We start from the raw sequence: 24278 nt of genomic DNA, 5'->3' as shown, positions 1-24278 counted from the left end.
GCATTTTTTTATTTATTTTTGACAACTACTCTTGAAACCATCACACCTACGCTGTGATAATGATTCGTCAGTGCCTTACTAACTGCAGTCTTAACGTCAGTCTGCGACATCCTGTCCAAAGCCAGCAAACGTGACAAGGAAACATCACATGTGGTAAAGAGAGGGGGTTTATGCATTCACTTGCCAAGGTACTTTCCTGTCAGACTGTCACATTATGTACCTTGTAGACATTTCTGAGAAAAGCAGCCCATCGATATCAAGAAAAAATATAGGGCAAAGCCAGCCACACTTGATGGTACCAACAGAAAGAAAACCGACTTCCTTTCAGAAATAAATTAAATGTGTGTGTGTGTGTATATATATATATACACACACACACACACACACACACACACACATACTACCGTCAAAAGTTTGGAGTCAGTTTTGAAGTCTCTGGTGTTAACCTATAGGCTGCATTTATTTGATTAAAAAAGCAGTAAAAGAAGAAAAAAACCTAACTAACCCACCCAAAGCATTTGAGATATAGTGTGTATGTGTACATATTTTTAATCTACTTTATACCAAGTCCTCTTTATTTTTATAGCACTTTATACAATAGAAATAGTTTCAAAGCAGCTTAAACGGGAAAGTAACAATCAAAGATGCAACTCTGTTGTTAACTAAAGCATTGTAAAGATAGGGACTTGTTCCCTATAGATACCTTTGTGGTTCACATTGCAGAAATGTTTACAGTAGAGAGAAGTTCAGAAGGTCGGTTGGAAATTTTCAGTCAGACCACAAAGTGCTTGCTTTGAAAATCTGCAGGTCAGGTATTAGTGGTTTCCTTCGCTGTTTGCTCAACTGTAGATTTCTCAGGCCAGTCAACTTGAGTTTCTTATTGGTTGTTCATAGGAAAGCATCCTGTAATTTCTTAAAGAACTTGAAACTGAAAACTTGCGCCACATTTTTGTTCTCACACGTGCTTAGTACTCAAGGGAGCTCCTATGTGCCATCAATAGGGGGCAGAATAATACTGCTTTTTTGTTTTCAGTGTTGTTGACACCATAGACTGGTTGGCACACATATCACAGGACAACTAAGAGTAGCGGGACATTATAATTAGACATCAGACACCACAGTAAGCTGTTAGTTTATCAAACCTGATGTATTTTATTTGAATTGTACACTCGTAAAAATAAAGGTTCTTTATTGGCATTGATGGTTCAGTCAAGAACCTTGAACATAGTTGAATATTTTCACTGCACAAAACAATCTTTATAGTGGGGTAAAATTTATAAAATCTTCTTCACACTAAAGTTGTGTCCCAAATGACGCACTATACACTATGCATTTATTCTATGCACTATGTGGGCTACTGAGCGTTGACAGTTGAATGTTTGAAGTGTTAAAGATTCGCTTTTTTTCCTTTTTTTTTTTTTTTTAAATCAGTGCATCATCTAGTGATTTGAAGTGCACTTTTTCTTTTTGGAATTTAAAAAAATGTCATAGAATGGAAAAAAAAAATATTTTGTCTTCACTTGGTGCAAATTCACAGGTTAGAGTTCACCAAACTTGAGCTTTAACTTCTGTGCATGTGCTTGCATTTCAGGTCTCCTGCATTCGCATGCGTATGTATATGAATGCAGATCTGTGGAATGAAAAGTGTAGTGTGACAAGCCCTTAAGAGTGTACACCAAGTTTAAAGAAGTGCTCAAATTTAATGTAGTTTAAGTTTTATCTGGTTTGGCACCATTAAACAGCTCCAGTATGTGGCTGCAGCTGTTCGTCCAGATGCTTAATAACAACTGCTTTCTGTTTCTCAGGACTGCATGGATGCGTTTGAACCTTGTGTGACACTGATCCACAATCTCTGATCAGCAGTCTGGTCAGTACATCATGAAGGCTTCTCAATTATATATTTATATGGTCAATTATATGTCTTTAATTATAGCTGTTATTATTAACTATCATTTACTTAGTCTAAGCTGGAGTACTAAAATCACTAAAGCTAAACTAACACTTTAACTTATATTAAAATGGAAATTAATTTGATATATATTAATAATATTTTATATATATATATATATATATATATATATATATATATATATATATATATATATATATATATATATATATATATATATATATATATATATATATATATATATATATATATATATATATATATATAATAATTATTATTATTATTATTATTATTATTTTTTTCAAACCAGAAATTATTCAGACACCAGTTATTTATTTATTTATTTTTACTAGTGGGTGCAGGACACCATAGTTCATGTATGTAAGTGAGGATAGCAAAATAAAGTGAATTGTGACATATTATACCCAAAAATTCTTCATACAGTGGACTACCAGTAAAATTGATAAAAATGTGGGACCAAGAATTTAGACACTTTGACCTAACCATGATATGCTTAAGTGTTTTTTCTTTAATTGTTAACGTTTTACACCACAGACTGAAAAAAATTAAGCATTGCTTAGTAATTGGTTGACCTAAAAATGTATTATCTAATTGTGTACTTAAATCTAACAGATGAATCATTTTTGGTTGATTGTAATCCATGACATATACCTTTCTATCAAAGATAGATAGTATATTTCTAAAGTATAGTGAATAAACTGATAACGTGAGAAAGGTTTAAGGTGTCTGAATAAATTTTGGTTTGATTTAACAGTATAGCAATCGTACTTCTGTGATGTCAATGACACCAAAGTCCATTTAAGGCAAGTCATGTCACTCACCGGCCATCTTTGAAACCCTCTCAGGCAGCTCCTATCTCTTTGAATGGGGAAACTTCAAATTCTCCAAAACTGTTCTCCAAGCTTACAATTAAATTTAATATTTGGAATCACCAATGAAATCTGACAACAACTGTTTCATAAAAGTTGTTTATTTTGATCAAATAGCGTTAAAAATGCATGTTTTTCAGGCTAGTCCAGCCAGTGCGCATGCGCAGTCCACTGTTTCTCTAGCTACCGGGACTTCTAACAGCAGCTGGAGTGCTGCGCTGACTTTACAGATTATGGACTGGCTCTCTTGTTCAGAAAGCGGGATTTCATTTGATAGAGCGGCCATATTGACCGTTGCATTTTTCCCCATTCAAAACTATAGGAGTGACACGTCTTTGGTATTCGGTAGTCATTGATGATACTACTGTACTTCTGATGTGCTTCCTAAATTAAACCCTGGTCACTTTTATTCAGTCCTTTTTAAAAAAAAAAATCTGTTTACATTTTTATATGCGCCTGTTAACCTGGACGAAAAGTGGTACTGTAGATGCAGCTCAACTTGTCAAATGGTGAGGCAAAACACGACGAGTGAAAACGAAGATAAGTTGCAGAACAGAGCGCAAGAGGGCATTGGAAAGAGGGACGGGCAGGTTTGAGGATGTAAACTGAGCTGCTGTTGTTCGATACTCAGAGACGTCTGGCTATATTTGGACGTCTCCCTTGAGATCTGGTCCATGCCAAGTTGGGCCTTTTCCTCCTCCTTTTCCCGTTTTCTGTCAATCCCCTGACTAATAATACCAACTTTTATCTTTATTCTTTATTTCTTTACTCATTCTTTATGTGTCAGGATTTCAAACGCACGTGCCAGTGCTGCCTCTTTAGTCGTCTGCCTCTTTTATATCTCTCTCCTGTTGTTACTGTTGGCCGTTCGGCGTTCTAGCGTGTGAAACGTCTCGGCCAAGTCGTGGAGAGAGAGCATATGCCCATCTCTGCCTCTCTCTGCCTCTCTCTTTCTCTCATCCTGACATGTGTGTCCTCCTCCGCCCAGCGGCCACCTGTGAGTCTTCCTGTGTCCCTTCTGCCGTTGCTCCGCAAACATTCAAGCTAATCTCCATCTCATCGCCAGCGGGTACTGCTGACGTGCTAACGGCCACAATCAGCACTGACGTCCGACCGTAGCTACTGCTAAAGGATGTCCTTCTCCAGGCCATTACATTCTTATAATAAGAAGAAAACATGAATGTTTTTGCCCATTAAAACATTGGGCGATTTCTAAGCGTTGCAGGGTTGTAACGTAACCATCATAGACATTAAGGGGGACAATGATTAGAAACGGCCTAATTGCCTGCCAAATATCTTCTAAAAGTTACATTGTAGGCTGGCCTGTCTTAAAGTAGGTGGGGTTTACTTCTCACAGATTGAAGCAGAGCGCGAATTTCAGTTTAACGAGGTAAGATGGAAGTCGCGAAACTTTTGATATTTTACAACTAAAATGTTATACGACCAACTATAATATCTAGTGATGCAAAGTGCTCAACTTTTATTTCTTCTTAAATATGTTTAGCTACTTTACGTGATTCATGTAAGATAATTCCTAACAGAATGTGATGAGATAATAATCCAGTGAGATGACATGACATGAAGAAACAAACAAACAAACAAACAGACTAAATCCAGAAGAACTGTGGCAATATCTCCAAGATGCTTCAAGAAACCTACCTGCAAGAGCTACAGTACTGTGAAAAGTTTTAGGCACTTGTGTAAAAATGCTGTAAAGTGAGGATGCTGTCAAAAATAATATCATAAATAGATTTTCTTTATCAATTAACTTTTATTAACTAAATTAAATCAACATTTGGTGTGACCATCCTTTTAAAGCAGCTTTTGCCCTCGGTGCACTTGCGCATAGTTTTTTTTAGGCAGCTGTGCAGGTATGTTTCTTGAAGCCTCTTGGAGATGTTGTTCTCCACAGTTCTTCTGGATTGAGTCTGTCTCAGTTTGTTGTTCCTTCACATCATTCCAGGCAGACTGGATGATGATCAGATCAGATCTCTGTGTTGTCAGACAAAAATCTCACTGGATTATTACAATTAATGGCAAAATGAATGTTTGGAAATGTAATCTGATATTTCCTATTGACACACTGCTGCAAAAAAATAGAAATAAATGACTTCAAACCATTTTTAGCTGCTGATAATACTAGTGTTCTAATCATTTTGGCATATAGACATACTCTGTAGTAACAACCCTATAATGGTCAAAATAAATTTAGATTAGCAAATATCCTAGTATTCTCTATGACCAGATTTACTTTCATGGGCTTTTAGCTATTTTTAGGACAGCAGAGAGAGAGTCAGGAACGGTAGTGAGAGAGAGATGAGATGAGGACATGAGCCAGCCCTCAAACCTGGATCCCATGAACCAACAGATTGTACTGTCCACACCAACAGATGTTTTTTTTTTTTTTTTTAGCTCTGTTTAGACCTATAAATATAGTGTGAATATAGTCAAAGCAAAAGGGTCTTGTTATGATTGACCATTTAGCCATTACTATATCCACTTATTTGTGACTCCCACGTCCCACTATATGGTGTGGATTAATTCATTTCTTTGTGTGGATTAATTAATTAATAACTCTGTGTTTCAGAGTTTTGTGATTGGTTCAAACTCTTTGACAGAAGACATAGCATCCAAGGTCATAGCATCCTAGCATCATAGAAGAAAGTCATAGCATCCTAAATGTGTGTACATGCTCATACCTTAAAAGGGTCATCGGATGCAAAATTCACTTTTACGTGTTGTTTGAACTGAAATGTGTGTTGGCAGTGTGTACACAACCACCCTATAATGATAAAAATCCACCCAGTGTTTTTTTTAAAAAATCCCCATAAATCATTACCCCTTTCTCAGATCAAGCTCTTCACAGATTCTTGGCTGTGTGATGTCACAAGTACCCAGGCCTCTCTCACAATTGCTGGTTGTCAGTGGCGTCAGTCTTTGGTTTTAGCACTGAGTGAGCTGTCATCAGTCCGCCATTGTTTCGACGCCGGAGCAGGGGTAGACAAGAATGACTCCTAAGCAATTGAGTTTTTTTTTTTGTTGTTGTTGGATGTATGTAATAATGAACATAGAAGTCATCATTCACTCCTGACATCTGAGCCACTGAAGATGCAGTGGATTAACATTACTATCATTTCTGAAGGGACCCCCCCCCCCCCCCCCCTAGATCTACCTAAATGTGTCTTATGTTCACGCAAATCATTCGTGATCCAGCTTCACCTGCCGAAGAAGTGAGTTTAAGTTTTTTAATGAATCTTTGCAAATCGCTTTTCCTAATAATGTGCTAGTCCGCAAGTTCCGCAGCTAAATGCGCCTAAAGTTTACCATCTCCCAGAGAAAGGCTTGTCACCCCACGGAAGAGAGGGGCGGGGTGTGCAGAGCTCATTAACATTTAAAGGGACATGGTTCGAAAGGCTTGCTATGAACAGGGCTGTTTTTGACAAGGTAAAAAGGGTGTTGTTTTACACTGCCATTTGAGAAATTTTAGCAAACCAAAGTATGCTATAGACTTTTTATTAAGACCCTAAAGAATCATATCAACTTGTGGAAAATAGGCATCTGATGACCCCTTTAAAGGTGTGTAATTTTTTGACTGCACTAAAGCATAAAAACACCATAATACATTTGCAGATATTTAGGAAACTAAGTTCACATACTTGTTTCTCCAAAAAAACAATGTTACAGCCAGTTATTCAACTTTGAAAATGTGCATTCCGTGTCGGAATGTCTGTTTTTGTTTTGGTCTGTGTGATTCCTCCCACTGACAGTTTATCCAATAATATTTCGAGAGTCCAGGTTGCCAGTTGGTGGAAAAAAAAATTGTAATGCCACCATGGAAACGAGCAAACGAACTGGATCAAAGATCGCACATTTTACCTGATCTAAAACCCCCCAGCATCCAACTAAAAAGTTCTATGACCAGAGGCATATGAAAATATGGATAAATCAGCTCATCAATATTTTGAATTTGGACTGCACTATCCATTTCAACAGCTTGCTGTCAATATTACATACTGCACCTTTAAATGTCATGATGTTTGGTTATGTGACATGAAGAACCTATGAGATTTCACCTTAGCTGATGTTTGGAATTTTTGGATCAACTTCATGCTATCCTTGAGTCCATTTTTGGAGCTTAATTGTTTTGAACCACATTGACTTTAACAATATGGGCAAAAGCAGTTGAAACATTCTTCAGAATATCTTCTTTTGTGTTCCACAGAAGAAAAAAAGTCTTAACAGGTTTTTAATGACGTGAGTAAATGATTGCAGAACTCTCCATTTAAAGTACCAATATGCACTCTAAGGGTAAACAAGTTCTAAAGATGCACATTTGAGGGTTTTACAGCACCAGCACCAGCTTCAGCAATTCAGTTCAACAAGTTGAATTTTGCATTTTTAGATGCCAAGATTGCTGAATTAACCAATCAGCACCCAGGACCAGAATAATATGGATGAATGAATGATATTTGCTTGTACTTGTGTGTGTGTTCACTTGTAGAATTCAAACATGTAGGACCTGTTCTGTCTCTCAACTGTTTAATACACCTTTTTCACCAGTAAAAAAGTGAGTCAGTGAGATAAATCCACCTCCTGAGCTTTAGCACAGAGAGAAACTTCAATTAGGCTACAGCATTTGAGCTGTTGCTAGTAAAACCCAAACTAGATGCTGTACACACAAGTATACGGTTACAAACAAGATTATAAAGTAAAATTTGTGGCGATGCTGAAAATATTGCATTCTCAGAGTGTGAAATTGCTACCAATATTATGTCTGGACTTCAAAGAATGAGAGTAGAAATGCCTCCCAATCATGGAAGCCATCTGTTTAAGAAGAGTTATTTAAAAAGAGAGAGAGAAGATGGTCTAGAGGAAGGGAGCAGGGAGGGAGGACGGCTAGAGAGAGAGAGAGAGAGAGAGAGAGTTAGAATAAATCCTTACCACATAATGATTACGGCTCACAAGTCCTGCCTCTGATATGGAGTGCAGAAGGAGCCGGGATTACAACTACAGTAATCTGAGAACCGCAAGTGCACTCCACAGCCACAGACGAACACATCAACTCCAACAAAACATCAGGGGTCAGGGGAAACTGAAATGAGGCACCTGTGAACGGGACATCGCTTTACAACTACAGAAGTCAAGAAAATAATTACAAACTCCAGGGAATCAGAAGCTAAAATATCTGTAGGCTAGCAATCAACAGCCGGCTCCGCCTGTCAGCCTGTTCCACCTGTGTGCCCTTCTACCTGCCAGTTTTTGGAGTAATCCGTGGTGTCTTTTACTGGAATGAGGACTACACTTGAAGAACATGTTGGAAACAAGTTAACAAGGTAAACAATATTTGTTCTTTGGACTGAAAAGAACTCTGAATACACTGAAAATTCCATTTCGTATTTGTTTGTTTTGACATGGAACAACGGACAATTCAAAATTCTATTTTACCCTAATGTTCTTTTTGACATGAAACTGCAAATTTATGAAAATCACTGATTGCTCCTATCAGATTTAAATAATGAGATTTTATCTGAAAATCTGATTTTATAATGAGAGTTGAGACACATGCATCCACCTAACCAGTGACCATCCTGGACGAGGAGCTCTATGTGCGTCTGCACCAGGACACTTGTGGACAGCCGTCTCCTGCCTCTCATTTCTCCTCTGGAATCTGCTCTCCCTCCATCTCTCCACGCCACCTCGTCTTTTCCTCCCCCCCTCCCTCCATCCGTCCCACCCTCCCCTCACGGAAGATGATGTGACCTTCTGCCAAACTGCTAGAGACCATGCCACTGTCACAGTGGGCTGTTCTGTCTACACTGAAATAGAATCAAACAAGAGCCACGAGAGAGAGAGAAAGAAGGAGGGGGGGGACGGGGGAAAAAAAGAAGAAAAAAATCAGGACGAGTCACGGAGGAGAAAATGTGCTGTCGGGCGTCCGGGCTGGATGTGGTTTGCCAAAGCAGGTAACTGATCACCTTCACTTCTGGCAGGGATGTTGCTGGCGCACACATACACGTAGATGCGCTTTAAATGGGATTTTTTTAAGTTGCACACCTGTTAATTTGTGCTTTTAGTGACCGAACTGGCAATTTTATTTAGGATTTGTGCAGTGTGAAATGAATGCTAAGTGTGTTTGGCTTATGAATCATCCTGAAAGTGCCTTACTGTGTTCGGACAGCGCTGTGAAACTGTGTCATCTCAAGCTGGTGCACCCACAGGTTGGACGCTTGTTGAAATAGTAAAGTTTTCATTCATGTCAGATCGACACCAGAAAACAAACCTGTAGGTTAATGCATGTTGTTGCCGTAGTATGTCATTCTGTGGTTCCTGACTTGCAGCTATAAGAAAGATCAATCACTTCTCACAGCAGATGGAGCGCGTTTCCTGTTAAAGTCGTTGTGCTGGAATGTTAAAGTGGCAGAAATTGAATTCCCTTGAGAGGAGAACTGAGAGATCTTGGATAGGAAGCAATGACAGCTTTCAGTAATTACTGTTGGGAGCAGTTATTATGGAGCACACACTGACGTATTTTAGGATTCGTCCCGCTGAAGCTGTGATAATGTACCACTTTCGTAGTGAGAAGAGGGTGCTTCATAAGAACAAGGTGGATAATGGAAAGAGAGGTATTTGGGATGGCTAGAAAAAGACAAAAGCTGGTCTATCAGATCCAATCACATGTAATCCTGTACAAAATGTTCAGGAAAAGTTATTAAAATCGCAGTGGTGGGTGACAGTTTCAAAATTAGAAAGAGCCTGGCTAAATATATGCTCCGGGGCAAATGGAAAAACATCATCTCAATCATAATTATAACTCTTCAGTCATCAGTCATAACAACATGATTTTCAGGAATACAATAATAAATAGTAAAACAGGAGATGATTAGTAAAAAGCAGCTGCTGTTTTCAAATATATGTCTAGAATATGGGTAGAAGTGTCACTTATTAGCATTTATGTGAAAAATTGAAAGATTTTGTTGAATGACCTGATTGCCCTTGTGTCCTTGTTCTCCTTCAGAGCAGTGCTTTCAGAGTAATACTTTTGTTTTTATTATATTAGGACAGTGATTTGTGAGCTGAGATATGACCTGATATGATTTTACTTTTAATAATAAGAATGAACTTTGCCCTCACAGGAATAATGTCTATAATTAAGCTCCTCTGATGATGAGTTTTTTATCTTGTATAGTTATAAGCAAGTAGACTGGATTTAATTGTCTCCGTAAGCATAGTTGCTGGAAAACGACCAGAAGATCTGTGTAGGGTTGGCACTGCGTGTGTAGTGTGTACTATGAAGGACACAGTGTACGCTGTAGAAGTGTAGGACAGTTACGTCAAGTGGCCGGCTGTTACGTCAAGACTATGAGGTGTTCTCTCCTCATTCATGGTTTAATTGCAGGCTTTGACATTCTGTATCATCTTGTGTAGATCAGTTGAGAAATCATGTCTAATTTTTCAGTTTTTCTTTCAACCTGTTAAGAAGCACTTTACTAGATTTCTCAAGGTTAACCTGTTATAAGTCTGCAAAAATTATAGTTTGCCTTTGTACCTAATTAACCCTTATAAGAAATATAGTAGTGCCTTAGGGTGCAAATTATTACTTTAAGTTGCTAATATGCACCGTTTGGATATTAGATAAGGCACAAACTGGTGTACATTTGAGGGAACTGTCCCAGTAACAAGCTAAAGCTACAATTGCTCACATTTTTCACACAGATGAGACAGTACAGAGTTTGCAATTTTCACTTCGCAACAATGCTAGAGGTTTTTCACTCTACAAAAATCACTAAAAACTTTCGCAGCAAAAAGACATGTGTACCACAATCTGAAGGGGGTGTTTTAAAATGATACTAAAAGGACTTTTCTTGGTAAAAAAAAAAGTATAAACTGTCAACCAGGCAACAGAAGGCATCTAGTAGATAGTGTACAACAGGTTTTTCAGCAATTTTGATCACATTGATCATTTAGAGGCTTTAGATATTTCTGTATCAAATATGATGCAGTAAGCTTTATATTAGTAAATATCAGAAATAGTAATAGAGGCACACAACCTAAAAAGATACAAAATTGTCCTTTCCAAATATGAGTGGAGACGATCAGAGGAAGAGCTTGGGAAAGTAGAGCCAAGACATGAGAGGGTGAGTGTGTGGCGCTTCTCAAATGGCGTGTGCTCTTCTGTGTCAGTGTGTGTGTTTGTCCACCCTGTTGTGTGGTGGACAAGTCAGTACAGTGTGGAGCCAGCGAACCCTGGGATCAATGCATCTGTTCTTTGCTTACACAGAACACAACCAGCATAGAGCCGACCGTTCACTCACCTTATCTGTCAACACTCAATACTCGCAACGCAACACTAATCCGATTCTGTACGCAAAACAAGATTTAATTTAACCATTAACTATACCATTTCTTACCAAGCTGTTTACTGAAACCTGTGCATGTCTGAGATGTGCATTATATGTATTGAATTGAATTAAATGCATTAATTTTATGCAGAGTTGCAACTCACATTTAAATATAAGAAAGTATAATTAAAATTAATTGAAATTCAAAGAACTTCATGTGACTAATTTTTAACTAGAAATGCATACTTTGTCAAGACAAATGTTTTTTTTTAAGAGTTTGGAAAAAAGTTTTAAAAGTTTTCTGGATGATTAACATATAGATGGATAGATGGATTCATATAATAATAATTGTCAATGTAGCTGGAATTTCATGGATTAACATGTTAAATTGTAACACTGCATTTCATGCAATGCTGTGGTTCAAAATAAAAATAAGTAAAAAAAAAAATTGCATTAACTAAAAAAAGGAAGGAACAGTAAAGGTCATTGCACACTAAGTCTGAAATTTTCGTACGAAATTTTTGCATGTTGAAAAATAAATACGATCTTGCGTTGTATCAATCACGTTTACACACTGCCTCCGACACTTTCGTCCGACATAAAAAAATCGGATTGAGTTCGATCTTCTGCATTTTCACATCTGAAGCAAGCATTTTGATAGGAACGGATGACAAATACAAAAAATACGAAAAACGCACGTGCAAGGACCTTAACCATGTACTAAAATAACTAAAACTAAAATATAAAATGTGTATTAAAAAACTGTTAAAATAATATTTGAATTACTGAACCATTAACTACAACTAAAATGAAATCAGAAAATATAAAAACAAAAATAATTTAAAATATTAATCAAAACTAAAATGGTAATAATACTAGAATAATCCTGTTTACAACACATTAGCATCAAGGTGGCAATGTTTGCATGAAGAAGCACCACTTTTTTCTTCATAAACGTTTTATTTTGAATGTAAGATTCGTTTTGCGTGTAGCGGAGTGTCGATCAGTGCAAATGGATCAAATCAGCAGTCAAACAGACATTTCTAAACAGATGCTGTCCTAATCCTTACTACGGCCGAACACGGACCACATATCCACCAAACACACACCGACATTCCTCACATTAGATGTGCACAAAAACCTGTGTAATGCAAACACACACAGAGTCGGTAGTGCTACACCACAGGTGAACAAACACATTGTGTTGTCTGAGATCACCCGATGCCACAGAACGACGTTCAATCTTTGCACAGAGACACATGGAGTAAATGAATTACTCTGGGGCAACAGTGCTGCTCTTGCTGGCAGTTTAATGAATAGATGTGGTTTTATGAAGACGACGCTGAAAGCCATAGTGACATTGCAGTAAATTCAATGACCGTTGGAACTATGAATGTTCACCCAAAATTCTGTCCTCATTTAAGTCTTATGACTTTCTTTCCTTTGTGCAACTCAACAGGAGATGTTTTACAGAATGTTTGCGCTGCTCTTGAGTCTGTGTGACTATTCCACATATTCTGAATTCATACAATAGTTTAGTGTGAGGAACTGACCAAAACTTTTCACATGAGGTAGTGTTCTCAAAGTGTGGACAAAAAGTCGTACAGGTTTTGAACGACATGGGGGTGAGTAAATGGTGATGCTTTATTTTTGGGTGAGCTGTTCCTTTAAGACGGTTTTGCTGTCCAGTATTTTAGATGAATGACTGGCACTGCTCACACCGCTTGATGAGATCTGTCTCTCAGAAACAACATCCAGCACTGCATCACACTATACAGGACAATGCCTTGTCAGCAAGTTGTTACATTATGTGTTGCCCAGAGCTGATCAGCTTCAATGACATTAAACTGACTCCATCGGTGAGGAGAACCTGATTACAACAACACACTTAACGGTCATCCTCAAAATATGGGGAATTTAAAAAAATATATTATTTTATGTCACAAATGCTGCAAGTGTTTTAACAACCGCCTGTGTGCAGAATAGCATACTACCATTCAGAAGTGCAGAATAAACATTTTCAATTACAAGAATTAAATGTGCAATGTGACGTAATGATAATAATGTAGCATTGTATTTTTGAAACATTTAATAATACCTTCTGTTTCTGTTACTGGTTTTAAATGTACACACCACACAGTTTATACTGATAAATGTGCAAATATATACTACACAGTATTCCGTAAGCTAGCATTCCATTCTGGACACATTTGTCTGTTCTCCCTCTGAATTTTGTTTATATTTATTTTTATTTGTTTTTATTTAATTTATATTATTTATTTTATTTGCACTAAAGCTTCTCCTGAGAGATCTAGATAAAAAGAAGGATGGATGGATGGATAGATAGACAGACAGTTAGATGGATACAAAAATAGATGGATGGATGGATGGATGGATGGATAGATAGATGGATAGATAGAACAATGGATGGATGGACAGATGGAAAAACAGATAGATGAATAGATGGAAAAACAGATAGATGATAGATAGAATGATAGGATGATGGATGGATAGATAGGTTGATAGAACAACGGATGGATGGATGGATGGATGGATGGATGGATGGATGGATGGATAGATAGACAGACAGTTAGATGGATACAACAATAGATAGAACAACGGATGGATGGATAGATGGAAAGACAGATAGATGGATAGATAGAATGATAGAACGATGGATGGATAGATAGATAGGTTGATAGAACAATGGATGGATGGATAGATAGATAGACAGACAGTTAGATAGATACAACAATAGATAGATCGAACGATGGATGGATGGATGATAGAACAATGGATGGATGGATCGATAGATGGAAAGACAGATAGATGGATAGATAGAATGATAGAACGATGGATGGATGGATGGATGGATGGATAGATAGATAGGTTGATAGAACAACGGAGGGATGGATGGATAGACAGACAGATGGATACAACAATAGATGGATGGATGGATGGATGGATGGACAGAAAGACAGATGGATACAACAATAGATAGATAGAACGATGGATGGATAGACAAACGGATGGATGGATGGATGGATGGATAGATAGATAGAGATAGATGTTTGTTAGCATATTTGGAGAATAGAAATGCAAGTGATTGTAACGCCTCTTTATTATGAATTTATGTTAAAGGGTAGGGAGGTTAGTGATGCAAATGAGTTCAACTCAACAGTATTACATGACAAGCGTGACATGGCCACTGAGGGACAGATGAAAGAGCAGAGCTTGCAGGATTGCTCCAAGGTCATGTAGGGGAAAATTATACATTTTTTTTAAGCAACAAACTCCCATGGCCACATAATCTGTCAATCAGTGTAATTCCTTTGACAAACGGGCAGGAAATGAACATTTCTCCTTTGACTGCAGGTGGAAATGTGATTACGCACGTGTCTCTCTCTCTCTCTCTCTCTCTCTCTCTCTCTCTCTCTCTCTCTCTCTCTCTCACACACAAATGAAGCTCCGGTCGCGGGGAACCTCCGTTGGCGCTCAGGTGTAACTATCAACACAACATGTGTTTGTATTTGTATTCAGAATGCAATCCAAGTGCACCTTGTCCACTATAATGTCCTCTGGCAAAGAAGAAAATAGAACGCTGCTGGATGCAAAAAAAACAAAAACAACAGCAAACACCAAGCGTGTCTCTGCTCCCCTGCACTGCAGCATAAGACTCTTAATGGGAATATTACATCTGTAATATTTATATCATTTTTACACATGCATGCCTTTGTAAATGTATTTTTACACTTTGCATTTTACAAGTGGTTGTTTATTGTTCATACGTAGAGTTAAGAGTTTGTTCAATTCACTAACCCTAAGACAGACATGAATCATGTGGCTTGTAGAGAAGAGGTGTGCTATTACTTTTTAAAGTGATCAAACTTAAAGCCATAAAAACAATATTTTTTACTTAAATTCAGTTAATTTACTCAAGGTTACCACATGGGACATTATTAGGTTAACATTATTTTTGCGTAAGCAATCACCTACCATCCATTTTGAACACCTTAGCAACAGCATAGCTATGCACTGACAACCAACAACATTGTATTTTGATGATAATATGATAATGAAACTCAACAAGAATTCAACTTTAAACATTTTTTTTATTACTTAAGTATCAAAGGGATAGTTCACCCAAAAAACAAAAAAAATCTTTCACTCACTGTTCTGTTGTTCTTTTTTTCTTTATTATTTTCTTTTATTTTATTCATTAGCAAAGAGTATTTCGGGATAGTTCACCCAAAAATGAAAATTCTGTCATTAATTACTCACCCTCATTTCGTTCCAAACCATAAGACCTCCGTTCATCTTCTCATCACAAATTAAGATATTTTTTATGAAATCCGAGAGCTTTCTTATCCTCCATAGACAGCAGCGAAACTGACACCTTCATTTTATGGTGCTTTTATGGAATTACGCTCTAATGCTAATTTGCCCTGTTTAGTATCTGGCCCTAAGTGTAGTAATATACAAGTATTTTTGTAAAATTCACACTACAGATGTGACTAACACAGTGGCGTCCCTTCCCTGTGCAAAAGGTCACTGAAAGTTAGCACATTTTCAACACATGGGAGACCGAGGGGCGAATGGGTATCAATCCACAAGCCAGATTACAAAACAAAGTGGTATGTTTATATGCGGATTACTCTGTGTGAGTGGGTTGGTGGCAGTGCGAGCTGGAGAAAGTGAGTGTCGGGTGTGAGCCGGGGGAAGCAGATACGCTGCTGTTAAAGCAGTCCAGTGACATCTGGATGAGGGGAGATTCTGTTGCGGATGCCACAACGTCAGCTTAAGGCTGTCTTATCATGATCCCGCACTCCAAATAGCCCACACATCACACACACATATATACGTATCTATATATATATATATATACATGGAAACCCAGTAGATGCTTTTTGCTGCACACCATAACCCAACATGCACTTGAGTCTCGCGTTAACAGCAGTGCCATATAAGATATATAGAGTCTACGGCTACATGTGTCAAGTAAAATGGATCGTTGCCCCTGCAACACATTTTCAATTCCAGCGTAATCTGCTGACTTTCAGATGTTATTACAGTTAAACAGCCTGGAAAAAATCCTCACTCTCACGCAAAAACAGACCAAAAAAATAAAAATAAAATTGGCTTGTTGTGCTAAGAAGGTTGACGCTGAGTGAGAAATGTGTTTGGGGGGAAAAGATCTTGATGGATGGACTCTTTGCATCCTTCTAGGACTCTGGGTTAATAGAGATCTTTACAGAATGTCCCAGGCGCTGGTCCAGGACCAGATCCGTGTCCTTTCTGATGGTCAAGATTAATGCTGATGAGAGAGAAGCCATGTGAGGAAGGTTATAACCCTTTTTTCCTATATTGAGACTTTAGGATAAGATTTATGTATAAGGGGCTAGTGTTAATGCTGAAACCGGTTACATTTAAGTTTCTTTTTTTCCACGTTACAATAAAACCACTGTGGGGAAATTCTTTATCCTAAAATTCAGTGATCTTACCTGGGACGTGATAGTGATTTTGTTTTACACAATTTTTGATTAGACTGCCCCAAATGTTGAGACGCACTGAACAAAAATTTGTGTAGGATTTAATTTGAAACAATTTTTGTTCATATTGCTTGTAAATTTAACAAATAATTACAAATTAACAGCAAGTATCACACTGAATTAGATGTGAAATTTTGTAGTAGATCAAAAACAGTTTTAACAGTATTTTCTTGTAAAAACGCAGGCCTACTTCAATAATCGTTTTATATTGGACAATATTTTTTACAGCGCATTTTTGCACAAAATTGAATTAAATATGCCATATGACATAAAATAGCCATTCTAATATTCAAGGTGAAAACTTGATCATGACTTTTGGTGAATTAAACGTATGTGATGAAGTTATTTGATAACAATGTATACTACTGGAAATATGCCTAATGTTTGAGTTACTTTTGTATTATTAGATATATATATATATATATTAGTCATTTTGTGCACACATGAACCTTGACCTTTTACAACTTTTTGTAATTTTGTAAATAAGTTACATTTTTATTTTATTTTAACATTGATAATAAAATGAAATAAAGGGATAAAAGTTGATTTTATTTTATATAATTGTTTATAATATTAAATACTTTTTTAATTGATTTTGTAAAAACACTGTGAAATGAGTTGTAAAATGCAAATCACTGAAGTCATGCATGTGGCTAATTGACAGAGAGAACCAGGACAGACCATTTTTAATGTCAATGATATGTTTTATGCTAATATGTTAGGATAAAATGTATTTATTTATAAATGCTATACAATATGTAACTTTTAAACTTTTGAAAAGGCATGATAACTAGATTCCTTATACAATTTTAGGATCATATTTAGATAATAATAACAAATATACAATACAATAATAATATCATGCATTTTTTAAAGTTTTTGATTACCTTTTTGCATTGTCCAGTTCACTAAATGGTCCTGTGGAGTGACAAATGAAGGTTGCAGTCTCTCAATTAACATAAAATGCATGCAAAATAATGAGAAAATGTTGTTCGGATAGAGAATAGCATGTTACACCGCAGGACACTTCTGTGACTGTCATGTCACAGTACCCATGTATGCATGAATTGATGTTTTGTTATTTATTAGAGGAAGTCATGATTGTAATGGAGGAAATGGATAGCCTTTATGTTTGTTAGACATAAATGCCAAACTAAACGCTTAAAGTCACTCTTAAGTCAGTGAATTTAAGTTAGTCAGATTGTAGCGATTCGAGATCTGAACTAGTAACTCCTTAAACTGAAGCATGTCCTGCGTGTTTGTGTTACGGTTTATGATCCATCAAAATGTGGGGCTTGTTGAGTGCTACTGCTAGATTTAAAAATCTAGTTGCATTACATCTGGTATCTGCCCATTCAGATCAAGGTCGACCCTCTATTTAAAAGATCTCATCAGATCTCTATAAAATGAGAAAGACTGAAAGACTTTCATTGTTACGCACTGAAATGCAGTAAGATTTGGACTGCTCTAGAAGGATGTATAATGTTAGCGCAGTCACCTTGTGAGGTGTTTGACTACCTGCAGCAGCTCTCAGAATCAGTCAGTGTCATGTTAAGCCAGCATGACTGCTGCATGACTGTGCTTTAATGAGTCTTAATGGCTCTTTAATGGCTCGTTAAGCCACAGTCATGCAGCAGCCTCAATGAGCGCCTTATGAGAACGTGCACATGCTAAAATACACTGTCAAACACAATACCACAGAGAGAGTCAGCACAGCTCTCCAGGCCACATGGGTTAACTTGCTTCCTGTTTCGTGGATCATAATTTACCTTGGGTTAGTAATTCACACTGTGGATCTTTGGACACCGCAATTTAGGTTTAGCACTGCAAAAGCTTAATATCCGAGTGTTTTCAGTAGCCTTAACCTAGTGTTAAGCATAGTGTGATAAGCTTATAAGATGATGTAAAACCCTTGATATTGAGAGCATGTAAGCATTGATGTGTGATGTGTTTTTGGTTAAAGGTTTGTGGATTAAATTTAGTAGGTCATGGTTTTGCAGGTTAGCAAAGGTTTGTGGGTTGAATTTAGGGGGTCATGGTATGGCAGGTTAGAGTGGGCAGATACCCACTGCCAGCAGATGCTGTATCTACACTCTTCTGCATGCAGAAAGCAATCTATTGACACCCAGAAATACATGGACATGAATAAATATATGAATCATAAGTATTTCATTGTATTATAGTAGATGTATATAAGATGTGTTGGCAGTGACCGTCTTGCAGTAATAAAGTAAAAAAGTTTCCACAATATATTTATATATTGCAGAACCTTAATATACACTCCATACACTATAATGACAAATCAAAAACAGAATTGTCACAACTTCGTAAATGTATTAAAAATAAAAAAACTGAAATAAGTACATTGCATAAGTATTCATACCCTTAACTTAGTACTATGGCTGAAGCACCTTTACTGCCTTTTTTGTTTGATGCGACAAGCTTTGCTCATCAGCATTTGGCAATTATCTGCCATTCTTCTCCTCACCCCTCCACCTCTCAAGCTCTGTCAGGTTGGATAGGGGCAGATGCACATTTTCAGGTTTTTCCAGTAATATTTGATTGGGTTCAAGCTCAGGCTGTGGCTGGGCCACTCAAGGACTTTCACAGAGTTGTGTATAAGCCACTCTTGCTGTGTATTTAGGTTCATTATCCTGTTGGAAGGTAAGTCCCTGCCGCTGAAAAACAGCCCCACAGCATGAGGCTGCTACCAGCACACTTTATTTTTGGGATGGTACTCTGCAGGTGATGAGCAGAGCTGGTTTCCTTCAAACATGATGCTTGGAATTGAGGTTCATCAGACCAGAGAATCTTGTTGCTCACAGTCTGAGTATCTTTTAGGTGCTTTTTTTTGAAGGGGAAGTCGTGGCCTAATGGTTAGAGAGTCGGACTTGTAATCCGAAGGTTGCGGGATCGAGTCTCAGGCCGATAGGGATTGTAGGTGGGGGGAGTGAATGTCCAGCGCTCTCTCCACCCTCAATACCACGACTTAGGTGCCCTTGAGCAAGGCACCGAACCCCCAACTGCTCCCCGGGCGCCGCAGCATAAATGGCTGCCCACTGCTCCGGGTGTGTGTTAAAGGTGTGTGTGTTCAATGCTGTGTGTGTGCACGTTGGATGGGTTAAATGCAGAGCACGAATTCCGAGTATGGGTCACCATACTTGGCAGTATGTCACTTCACTCACTCACTCACTCACTCACTCACTCACTTCACTTTTTTTGCAAATTCCAAGTGTGTTTTCATGTGTTTTCACTGAGGAGAAGATTGAGTTTGGCCATAAAGCCCAGATCCATTGAGTGTTGCAGTGATGTTTGTCCTTCTGTGGGTTTCTCCCATCTTCACATATGATCGTGGAGCTCAACTAGAGTGATCATCAGGTTCTTGGTCACCACTCTAACCAAAGCCCTTCTCCATCAATTGCTCAGTTTGACCAGGAGGCAGCTCTAAGAAGAATCCTGGTTGTTTCAAACTTCTTCCATTAAGGCTAACCGAGACTACATGCTTCTGTGACCCTTCAATGAAGCAGATTTTTTTTTTCTGAACTCTTCCCCAGATGTGTGGCTTGACGCAAACCTGTTTCTGAGCTTTACAGACAGTTTTTTTTTTTTTTTTACCTCAGGGCTTGTTTTTTGCTCTGATATGCATTAACAGCTATTAGACATTTTATTAAGACGTGTGCCTTTCCAAATTATACCCATTCAATTGAATTTGCCACACGTTAACTTCACTCAAAGTGTAGTAACATCTACAAGCAATATGAATGCTCCTGAGCTAAATTTCAACTGTCCCAGATAAGGGTATCAATACTTATGCAATGGAATCATAGAAGTTCTTTATTTTTAATAAATTTGCAAAGATGTTAAAAACCATTTTTTTTGCTTTGCCGTTATGGTGCATGGAGTGTAGATTGATGTGGAAATTTTAAGCAGTTGACATGAGGCAGCAACATAACAATATGTGAAAAAAATGAAGGGGTATGAATACTTTCGCAAGGCACTGTATGCACATTAGGGTGTTTTTATGTCATAGCTGATGTTATTACGTCCATATTTATTACATTATTTTAGAGTCGTACATGTTATGCTGATATTTGTGGTGATAGAGTACAGTCAGCTGCCTGTAACCTGGAAGCACAGTGTGGAGTGTGAGAACCATGATGAACGGCTGCGGGCGCAACAGAGAGAAAGTATATCTGCGCATTAATGTGACAGCTTGTTACAGATGTTCATCACGAGGCCATAATGACAGGCATCATTTAATCAAGACAACACAAGTAAATATGAACCTGGAGCTTGTCAGGGCCGATGACAGACAGCTGGATGTTGAGTTACGATAGCTAAGAGGGGAAATCTGATGGCAGGCTGAATGAATGCTGCAGTTTAAACATTCGTCAGTGCCACAGTCAGGAAGATTCAGATTAAAATGGAGCACTGACCTTGATCTGATGTGACAATAACGGCGCCTGTTTATTGACTCGACTGTTTGTCCAAAAATGAGATCAGTGAAGGTGCGTATAATTTCAAATGATCCTTTCACATCTCCTACACGTCCATAGGCATTTTATGGGACCAGTTCGCTAAACAATCTGCATTGTTTAACCTTATTTTACCCTGACGCTATTTTTACCTTATTCTATTTATTTATAAATAATGTACAAATAATTTATACATTTACCTTTTTTTTTTTAACCAATTAAAAAAGCTATATAGTTTTTTGCATCACAGTAATGGCTTATATTAATTATCTTTACCATATTTAAAGCATTTTAAATAAGCTTAAACATGGTAAAGTACCATATTACTACTACTACTACTACTATGTGCTTATTTTTATTTATTTATAAATAATGTATAAATCATTTAAGCAATATATTTATTATATATAATTTTTTGCATAGTAATATAAACGAGGTAATCAAGTGTTTTTTTTGTCTTGAAAATAATGTCCCTTATATTTAACCTATTCAAAGCCTTTTAAATAAGCATAACATTATAAAACACCTTATTGTTATTATTCATCTTTTTTATATATATAAACTTTTCCCCTTATCAAAGCATTTTACATGATAAAGCACTTTATTATTATTTATGGTTATTTAACTTGAAAATAATTGTCACTTTATATATTATATTATATTATATTATGCTTTTTTAATTAAAATCTGTAATATATGATTATAATATGTAAAGCTACACAGCATATTAAAGAGTCTTTTGGCTCTTGCATGCAATTTTGCCGGTATGCTGTAACTCTTGTGCAATATTCCGTTTTTTTCATCTGATAGGTCAAGCAGAGGAGGAGAAAGTATTTCCCTTTTTTCTCTTGATATTGCAATCAACTCCTGGATATGTGCCTTTTCAAATAGGGGGTTATGGGAAGGATTGTATCTTTAAATGTCACTGTACCATTATGAGGAATTTGCCAGAGTCGGAGTGTGATGGAACTGGAGTTGGAATGTAATTCCCTTTGACATATCAAAGGCTCGGAATGCTGCGGATGAATGGGAAAATTAACTCGGGAATGGATGGAAATACTTTAAAAAATGTCTAGTCCTAATGTGTGAGAACTTTAATGGGAATATTTTTAAATGATTAACCTGCAGCAAGAGTGACCTTGAGGTTACCAGAAAACTTCAGAAACCAGACTTCAGCTCAGAAACGGGTTGAGCTTACAGGGATATTTTGGTACTCTTGTTAAAACTGATGTACGGTATCAATAGCAATCAATAAGAGCTTTGTGACTGTGGCTTTTCTTCTCTCTTTCCTCCACTAGAGGGTGTTGAACACTTCTTTGAGGTTTGAAGCACTGTATTAAGTTCCTGCTGCTAGTGATTTGATCAGACCTGCAGAATGCACACTTATATATAGCTCCATATATTTTTTTTGTTCAAGACATTGTACGAACAAAAGACGTGTCCAAAAAAAAGAGTGCTGGCGGATAAGGGGCAGAATATGAGATGGAGACGGTGGGGCGCTTCATGCAAGGCTGGATCTGCAAGCGTTACTTTGATCTAATCTGGTCTATGTTCTCAGAGGCAGCACTGACTTACATGAGCCAAATCAGAGAGGTCACTAATCTGAGCAGACACACAAACTTTCTACTGATACAGCTCGGGACAGGCAAGGACAGTGACACATATTAAACCCACGTAGGAAGTGAAAGAATAAAATAGTGTGTGAGAGAGACGAGGGGAATGGAGTATAAATGATAGATTTGTAGATTAGGTGACGTGTTTTATTCCTCTACTTCTGGGAACTGGAAAAATAATGACACTTATTTATGGATAGTTTCCCTGGTGTGTCATTGGTTGGATAATCAGATAGCCCCGCCCACAAATACATGTCATTGATGGAGCAATTACTTCTATTGGGATAGTTGGGTGACTCAAATGAACAGAATCAGTGTTTACATTTCCCAGGATAAAAACAACCTATACAGATTGCTGGTGTATAGCTTTCTCTGGATATTAAACTTGGATAGAAATAAAATGTTTTTATATTGTGGCAGGCATTGCATATTAGCACCAAACAGCAGATTATAGGGATGCAGATGGCTCTCAAACATTTTGAGATTTGCCCTTTTCCCAAACATTTTACCTCAAAATAAAAGGAAAAAATATATATTTGCTGTCAAAAAAGAAGACTATTAATAGGATTTCTAAGATTTAAGTTAGTAATTGTTTTCTCAAAAAAAAAAAAAAATACTTGCTGTATAAATCATTTAAATAATATATGCTTTTTAGCATCACAGTAATGATAGTGAGGTTTGTAACATTATAAAGCACCATATTATTATAAAAATTAAGCACCATGTTATTATTATTTTTATTGATTTATTTATAAACAATGAATAAACAATTATTTAATATATAATTGTTTGCATAACAGTAAAGTCAATGAGAAAGTCGAGCAGTAATTTGTCATGAAAATAATATCACTTATATTAACATACAAATCATTTTAAATAAGGTTAAACATTATAAAGTATTGTTATATTGTATTTTTATATAAACGTTTTTTTTTTACAATATTCAAAGCATTATAAATAAGTTTAGACAAGGTAAAGCAACATATTATTATCATGATTATTATTATATGCTTATTTTCTATATATTTATTCATTTATAAATACTGGATGAATAATATATGTATTCTTTTTTACATTTCAGTAATGGCATTGAGGAAGTGGTTATTTGACATGAAAATAATATCACATATTATATTATATTATAGTATACTGTATTATTATACATATTTAAATAAACACTTTTTTAATCGGTTGTTGTGAAATGTGACATTCTTAAAAGGTTTCTTGAGATTCAACCCGGATGCGGGAAGGAGGCTCATTAATTTCTCATAAACATTAGCCAAGACATGTAATGTTTAAAAAACGTTTGATTCTACAACCCTATTAACTCATGTACATCACAATTCACTGTACGTATGCACTCATGAATAATGCACCCCACCGTCTGCATTCACATCAGTTACAGTAGCAATTTATATCAATAATTGCTGAACATTTCTCACAGCTGTCAGACAAGCTTGTGCATTGAAATTGGTGTGTAATCAGTGTATGTCAGAGCTATTG

General features: G+C 36.9%; 1 protein-coding gene across 1 annotated transcript in view; it reads left to right on the top strand.

Moving 5' to 3' along the window:
- Window positions 1-8678: 8678 nt before the first annotated feature.
- LOC306845604 (glutamate receptor ionotropic, NMDA 2C-like) overlaps window positions 8679-24278 on the top strand; it is a 62497-nt gene continuing 46897 nt past the window's right edge. Inside the window, exon 1 of the mRNA XM_079378502.1 lies at window positions 8679-8762. The gene's annotated coding sequence lies outside the window, so the exon portion shown is untranslated. The remainder of the gene's footprint in view (window positions 8763-24278) is intronic.

Source organism: Barbus barbus, assembly GCF_936440315.1.
Source record: "Barbus barbus genome assembly, chromosome: 3".
Taxonomy (NCBI): domain Eukaryota; kingdom Metazoa; phylum Chordata; class Actinopteri; order Cypriniformes; family Cyprinidae; genus Barbus; species Barbus barbus.
This window is presented reverse-complemented; position numbering and strand designations above follow the sequence as displayed.